We start from the raw sequence: 8,923 nt of genomic DNA, 5'->3' as shown, positions 1-8,923 counted from the left end.
TCTTAGTTTTGAAAAGTACAGTTCAGAGCCATTAAGTACATTCATAGTGTGCAACCATCACTGTCATCCATCTTCAGAACTCTCTTCATCGTGCAAAACTGAAACTCTTTACAAATTAAACAATAACTCCTACTCACCCGCCTCTGAGTCCCTGGAAACCACCATTTCACTTTGTCTACTCCAGGTACTTCATATTAATGTCTTTTTGTGGTTGGCTTATTTCACTTAGCATAATGTTCTTAAGATTCCATGTAGTAACATATTCAAGCATTTCCTTCCTTTTTAAGGCTGAGTCATAGTTCCTTGTATGTATAGATCACATTTTGCTTATCTATTCATCCATTGACACTTGAGTTGCTTCCACGTTGTAGCTATTGTGACTAATGCTGCTGTGAACATGGGTGAACAAGCATTAGTCACCTCTCCCAGAGACAGGTGGTTTTTGCTTCACTCTTTTAGGATGCTTGTTTGGCAGTCCCCCCTGGGACTAATACTTGCAATTTATGGACTAACCAAGTAAACTGAGTACATCAGCTAGGTCTCAGTAGAAAACAAATTTAACTTAAGTGATGCAAGATATTTTAATGAAGAGAACCCGTACAGAAATGTGTATATTTGGTTATAAGGGGCTTAAAGGAACTTATTAATAAGGAATCTGAAATATTCAGACATTAGCAATAACAGGAAGCAGTTAGCATTGTTTGTCCTGAATAGACTAACCCCAGTGAGTCTCACAGAGCCCAGTGAGAGCTGGAGTTTTTTTGTTTGTGTTTTTAAAAAAAAGGATCCACAGATAGTGGCCATGGAAGGATGCAGCCACTGCCATAGAAGTAATCCAGGGGGTAGTTATAGGGACAAAATACCTCAACCTTTTTTTTTTCTTCTGCTCTCTAATTTATTGCCAATAAATTCCATTGGTTGAGCCCAATCAGAAGTCAGCCAGCAAGAGATAGCTGTCCAGAGTGATGTAACTCTGTTTTGGTGAGTCTCATGGGGAAGCAGCAGGGCAAAGGACAAAGAATAAATGAGGGTAGATTCTCCCTTTGATAAACAATTTTAAACATTAGAAGCTATAGGTAGGGATAGCTGATTTACTCTTCTCTTACAATTGAAGGAGTTTCATTTAATGTTTTCTTCTGTCTGCTGTGATGCAAAGGAGATGAAGCACACATTGTTTCTGAACTCTGTTTTTCACAGCAACGGGCCTTTAGAAACTGGATCCGAGTGTAGAATGGCTGGAAATGGATCATTTAACACCCTCCGCTAAAAGACATGACCATTTAAAATGTACTTATATCCAACCCACTCTCCAGAAAGACTTGAAGGCTGCTCTGCAGAGGCTGTAGTTGCAGCTTCTGTCTGTAGACAGTGTTCATATGTGAATGAGGAGAAATTCTGACTGAGGAGAGAAAAGTCAGCTGAAACTAAAGGGAATCTGTCAAAGTGATGAAAAATGACCTGTATGGGCTTTTAGACACACTGCATGACCACGTGGGTAAAATTAAAGATTGAAGAAGCTTCTGTAAAGCAGATGTGATTGAATACAATTATTTTGTGATACGCAAAATGCCGAAAAGGTGGTGTATAAATGTGTATGTTTATTGGAGAGAAGTGTCAATGGAAGGTGGATTAATAATACTGAAGGCATGCCTGGTCGGCTTGGCTCAGTGGTTGAGCATCGACCTATGGACCAGGAGGTCACGGTTTGATTCCCGGTTGGGGCACATGCCCAGGTTTCTGGCTTGATCCCAGGCTCTCTCATCATTGATGTTTCTGTCTCTCCTTCTCTCTTCCTATCTGAAATCAATAAAAATATATTGGAAAAAAACCCCACACTAAAACAATACTGAAGGCAACATACAGAGTGTAACAATACCTAACAGTTTCCCATTATCTAGAAGGATAAGTGATACTCTAGAAACCCATAGTGGAAGAATTTCTATATTCATAGAAACTTGCACTATTTCTTTTTAACTTTTTTTTTTCATCTTGCAGAACCTCCATCAATATCTCATCACTTCTTCAATTATCCAGGAAGGCAGGAGCAGAGTATAGGCTATTAAAGGGCTGGTTTTGCACATAAGAATGAGAGAGAGATAGGTTTAGATTCTGATCCAACAAAGTGTCTGCCTCTAAGTGCAGTGCTGAATAAGTAGATCTTGCTGCCTTTCATTGCACCTGTACCACATCTGCCCTTTCGATGTAAACATGTGGGCCTATCACGTCTTTCCAACACAATTTTCCACGGGTGACCCCATTTCAAAGCAATGTTTATTTAGCAAAGGTAGTGTACCCTGACAAGGTTTTCTAAGTAATTCATGGATGATTTTTATCAACAAAGAATGAAATGTTGGTCTCCAGGTGTAAAAAAATGAGTAGTCAATGCCTATCTTTAAATAGACAAAAAGTGCCTTCATCAAAGGGTACACTATGTAACTAAAATTTAGGAAGCAATTAGTACAATTTTCATAATGCCATTACCTGTCGCATAAGATGACAAATAATCACAAAAGCCATCCCTGATGGCCATTGTTCTACAGCTTAGAATGCTAAGCCTACTGGAGATGGGATATTGAGAATCAAGGGCCCAGCTGTATTTATATGATCAGTGAACATTTTAACAATTTGTGAATCTGTCCTTAAAACTACTAGGCTATCAAATTCATCCTGCTCACTTACAAAGTCAAAGTAAAAATAAAAAGTGAAATGAGAAAGAGGAAAGAAGTGCTGGGAACCAGGAAACCTTGCTAGTTGACTCTGCCACTAAACAACCTGTGTGACTACTTAGAACCAGGTTGACTAGAAAATTTTGGTGATTCTGTGACAACAAGGAAAAGGAATTAAGCCCTTGATGCTTGCCTTAATCAAATGAAGGATTCTTTGACATTTTTAGATATAAAACTAATAAGCAATTTTGAACTCTTTATCTAGCATGACTTTTGAAAATGGATTATAGGAAAAAGTCAATCCTTAAACAAGTCAAATTTTACATAAATAATTGTGCACTTTATCCTAATATGAATTTCTTTAGTCCTCTTAACATTTGAAATTTTTAAGAACTTCATGTTTGTTGCTTTTGGGGCTTTGATTATACTTTTTCTCTCCCTGTCTCCTGCTTTCACCTGGATAAATCATACTCATTCTGAATTCCCTCTAAAACTGGATTAAGCGAGCATAAATGAACCCTCATAATGTGTAGGCAGTATGTCTGTGTCAGGTTAGGCTAGTTTTGTAGTGTTAATAAAATTATCCCAAATGCTCAGCAGGTTTAACTCAATAAGCACTTAATTCTCACACTACATGTTCAATGCTGGTTCACAGACAGTTTCTGCTCCTTGTAACTACTCAGGGACTTGGCAAGGAATCTTTACTTAATATACACATTCACAGCCTCTATGTGGTGAATCATACCTTGGCTCCTAAAGTCTGCAATGGAAAGAACACGTCACTGCTATTTGCATATCATTGTCTAAAGCAAGCACGTGACCACTCTTTCCAATTCAGTATTTGTTCAACAAATGCTAGTGACTACCAAATGTCACAGTGACATCCAACAACTTGGGCTGAAATTCTATCTCTGATCCTTGCCGGCTGTAACTTTCAGAAATTATTTACTCTTTCTTTTGTCTCAGTTTCTCATCTGTAAAATGGTGCCTTATAATAGAACAGTCTCATTGTGTTTTGAAAATTAAAAGTTAATACATGCAAAACACTTAAAACAGTGCTTGAGAGTACATTAAATTAGTAGCTATCCTTTTACCTCATATTTAGCTTTTGCCGCATTTTAATATAACTTTTGTTCATCTTATCATCCTACAGGAGTGGTCTCCTAGTGAATGGGAACCTCCTTGTTGAGAGTTATAACTTGAGAGCTTGCCGAGTAAGAACACAATTGGTATTTTATTCTCTTTGAGCTTTCAGATGTCTGTCCTTGCTCTTTCGGATCAGATATTCCAGAGCATTTAGCTTCCTTACATATTCAACCAACTGTAGAGTGCCTACCCACTAAGATAATTTGGTTTAGGTAGGAAACTTGAGGACATAAACAACTACGTTCTACCTATTTATCCCCCCCCCCCCAGTACTTTGGAGGGGCTTGTGAAAGAAGAAACAGACTTCTAACACTCAGTGTTTCTTCATTAAACATTTAATAGTTCCATAACTCTAAAAATGGGAAGTATTTTCTTCCTCCAAATGTTTTCAGTAAACTTTCATGAGCCGTATATGAATTACATAGAGTTTAAATGACATGTGGGTAACAAGAACATATCAAACTTCAATACAATTTCTCTCACAATTTGATTTGGCAAGGCGAGGAAAAATAGGTTACTTAAAAACTGTCAGAATTGTAGCACAAGGGTGTTGACAGCTGTGGAGAAAAGTTGAATAACATGGTGCTGAAAAGGTCAATGTTTCTTGTTGATATTGGTTGGTGAAACGGAAGGGCCTTTGGGATTGCCCAGTGCCCCCTGCAGGGACACACACAGCAGCGGAAGTTCTAGGGGCCAGACTTTCTGAGACAAGGAGCAGGCTTGTTTTCCCACGGTAGTTCTGAACTCAGAGTCATTCATGAACTCTTTTGAATCGTTTTCCCCCAAAAGGCTCAAGTAAAAACTGTAAATTAATAAAACTGGGTAATAGTAAGTTTGGCAGGAGGCACGGGAATCATTATTCCTTTATCATGTGCCTTTTAACTGAGTTTAATATTGTGTTTGGAGAGAAAATAAAAATACAAGAAAACAAGAGAAAAGACTTTTGGCCAAAAAATAAAATAAAATAAGTAAACACATTTAGACTCAAAACATTTTTTTTTTCATTACAAACTCCATCATTGTGGATCACCTCCCTTTAAAAATGCCTTTCTCTTTTCTAAGTCTTGTGGTTTTGGAGGGTGGCTCTCTATATATTTCAAATAAAATGGTTATTGTAAAAAAAATGTCAGTGTTTGAAGTAAAAATTAAGTAATTCTAATATTAAGATGAATGCCAGTTAGTTAATAAGAAAATATATCTTTTGGCCAATAATCCTTTCTCTTTTTTTAAAAAAAATATATTTTATTGATTTTTTACAGAGAGGAAGGGAGAGAGATAGAGAGTTAGAAACATCGATGAGAAAGAAACGCTGATCAGCTGCCTCCTGCACACCCCCTACTGGGGATGTGCCTGCAACCAAGGTACATGCCCTTGACCGGAATCGAACCTGGGACCCTTCAGTCCGCAGGCTGACGCTCTATCCACCGAGCCAAACCAGCTAGGGCAATAATCCTTTCTGATATGTGCTGTTTCACAGAGCTTTGCATCCCAGGGGTTAAGCACATTTTGTAAGATATATCATTATTCCTAGTAAAATAGTCATCCACACTGTGTTCTTTTCCTTAAACAGATATGGATATTTATACTTCATGGCCATCAACATTGTGATGAATAAAAAAATCATCTATATTTTCCATTAGAAAAATACCTAGAGGTTATAAGACTGTGAATTAAATCACCCTTTAAACCTTTTCTTCAGACGTTAGTACTGTGTAGACTTAGATTAGGAAATAATTTCCATGTTGTAGGCCAGTGGCAGACCAGGGCTACTCTAAAACAGCTTATTATGGTGGTGAGAAGATTAACCAGTGAGTTGAGTCACCAGCTCTCTCTCGGGTTTTCTGCCTTTCTTGACATTCTCAGAGCCATGTAAGTTGTCTCCAGGCTGCAGGGAATTGTAACTGCTGAATTCTTAAGTTGTCCATTTTATTATACTAATAAATAGTATCATGTAATAATTACCAATCACATACCATGTTCCTGGCACTTTTCTAATCACTTTACATGTGTTGCCTCATGGAACACTGAAGTCAACATTATGAGGTACTTTTGTCCCTATTTTATTTTATTTTCATTTTATTTTTTGTTAATCCTCACCCAAGGATATTTTCCCATTGATTTTTAAAAAAAATATATATTTTATTGATTTTTTACAGAGAGGAAGGGAGAGGGATAGAGAGTTAGAAACATCGATGAGAGAGAAACATCGATCAGCTGCCTCCTGCACACTCCTTACTGGGGATGTGCCCACAACCAAGGTACATGCCCTTGACTGGAATCGAACCTGGAACTCTGAGTCCGCAGGCCAATGCTCTGTCCACTGAGCCCAAAACGGTTAGGGCTCCCATTAATTTTTAAAGAGAGTGGAAGAGAGAGGGAAAGACAGAAAGAAACATGGATGTGAGAGAAACACATTGATTGGTTGCTTCCTGCTTGCATCCTAATCAGGGCCTGGGCTGGGGAAGAGTCTGTTACTGAGGTATGTGCCCTTGACTGGAATCAAACCTGGGACCTTTCGGTCTGCAGGCCAATGCTCTATCCACTGAGCCAAAGGGGCTAGGGCGTGTCCCTATTTTACAGATGAATTAACCTGGTGAGGGCCACAGAGGGGTTTTCTAAACTTGCCAAAATCACTGTGTGCGCAGATGGTGGAGCAAATTTAAAATCCAAGCAATCTTGTTCCAGAGCTGTTGGTTTTTAGATTCTAACCCATGCTGTCAGGCTCAGCTGACTTGCCCTCCTGATTCTCAAGTACGTGAATAAACTAGTAAAAAACTTCTTTTGAATTCTAAAAATGTATCTATTTCCAACACTTATTAATATAGCAACTATTAATAATATATACATATATTTTTTTCACTTTTTTCTTCTCACCTGAGGATATTTTTCCATTGATATTTAGTTATTTATTTAAAATATATGTTTTTATTGATTTTTAGATAGAGGGAAGGGAGAGAGAGATAAAAATATCAGTGAAATACATTATTCAGCTGCCTCCTGCATGCCCCATCCTGGGGATTGAGCCCACAACCTGGGCATGTGCCCTGACTGGAATCTAACCTAGGACCTCTTCGTCCATGGGATGATGCTCAACCCACTGAGCAGCACCAGCTGGGCTTTCCATTGATTTTTAGAGAGAGTGGAAGGGAGGAGGAGGAGGAGGAGGAGGAGGAGGAGGAGGAGGAGAGAGAGAGAGAGACAAACATTGATGTGAAAGAGACACATGGATTGGTTGCCTCCCACATGTGCCTGGTTGGAGCCTGCAACCAAGGCACGTGCCCTTGACTGGAATGGAAACCAGGACCCTTCATTCCGTGGGCAGACTCTCTATCCACTGAGCCAAGCTGGCTAGGGCGTGATATATATATATATATATATATATATATATATATATATATATATATATATATGCAGGAAACCTCACTAGCTTGAAGAAGAGTCCTTATTATAGCAGAAATTAAGTTTTAATCCACTGAAAGGAAAATCTGCTATTTCACAGAGAATAGAATGGTGGTTGCCAGGGGTTGGTTGTGGGGAAAATGGAGAGGTATAGGTCAAAGGGTATATATATTTCAATCACAAGTATAGTTCTGAAGATCTAATGTACAACATGGCCACTTTAGTTGACTGTGTAATTGTGTACTTGAAAATTTCTGAGAGTAAATCTTAAGTGTTCTCATCACACACACACATACAAAAACGGAGTGAACTATGTGAGGCGGTGGATGTGTTAATTGTCTTGATTTGGAAATCATTCCACAATGTATGTGAATATCAAATCATCACACTGTACACTTCAAATATATACAATTATATTTGTCAATTAACCTTGTAAAGTTAGAAAAAATTGCTATTTTTAGTCTATTCCTTCCTCCACCTTACCTCAAGTCTGTTTTCTATATATAAAAATGTTTTGATACATTGCATATTTTTCATTAATGTTTTATTTTGTAGAAACAAATATTAAAATCCTTTAATTCTTAGCATTGAAATAATGACAAAGTTGAAGATGATTTATATTTATCTATATCAGGTAGCAATTTGTTGCTTCATTGATTTCTTCTTAGAGACTACATAGTAATATACTATTAGTTAGTTTTGATTTACTTTTTATGAAATGAGAATAAGAATGGAGTTCAGAATTTAAGTTTCTCTAAATATCAGTGGCTTTCTATACATTTGAAATATGAAAAACATAAAATGACATTGCAAAATTCTCTTTTGTTTTCAAATAAAATGTTCAACTGTAGATCAAGAAAAACGTAAATATGCTAATTTATTGAAAAATATTTGCCTAATTTATTTTGCTGGTTAAGAGTTAATAGAATGCATGATATCTGATTCTCTGTATTTCTAAAATGGAAGAGGATTATAACAGGCCTGACTGAAAGAGATGAGAATCTGGGTAAAGAGGCTAAGCAATTATTTTTCTCAAAATTAGGATAAGAAAAACACTAAAGTAAAAATGTGCATTAAATCAGCACTCGCTTTCCAAAGTCAAATGTGTAATCGCATCTCTTTACCTTTCCGTCTGTAACATTCCAGGCAGGTGGCATGCTAGCTGATGTTTACTATAATTACACTGCCTCTCACCATCTGAGTAGAAATGTTGCATGTGAATCTTTCAGTGTAAAACAATTGCCCATCAAGACATACATATAAAGGCAGAGATGTGAACAGAGCATTAGCTATATTACTAACAGTGATTATATAAAAATTGAAAGATTAATAGTATTGTTCCCTTTCCCTTACCCCTCTCTCTGGACAAGGGGAGAGTAGATGTTCAAGGTCACTGTCATTCATTTTTCACAGTCCCAGGGACCTTTGAATGATTCAACATAACCAAGTGGCCATACCATTTTAAAGGACATTAACATTCCTATTAAGCTCTTGAGAATTTTGACCTTTCTTAAATGTCAGAGAAGGGATATTCTGCAGATTCATTGTGATCAACTGGATGCATAATATACCAACTATTTGGGCTCCTCTGTCTACCTCAGACCCCATGGGAGGTAATGGATTTAATGAAATGCTGTTTTCTATTATGTGAAAGTATTTGTTAATTTGCTTAGTGACTCTCTTGGCACAGAAAGTGCTGCAAGATCTGACAC

This window comes from Myotis lucifugus, unplaced genomic scaffold (assembly GCF_000147115.1).
Source record: "Myotis lucifugus unplaced genomic scaffold, Myoluc2.0 scaffold_1, whole genome shotgun sequence".
NCBI classification, from domain to species: Eukaryota; Metazoa; Chordata; class Mammalia; order Chiroptera; family Vespertilionidae; genus Myotis; species Myotis lucifugus.
Note: the sequence above shows the minus strand (reverse complement) of the source record.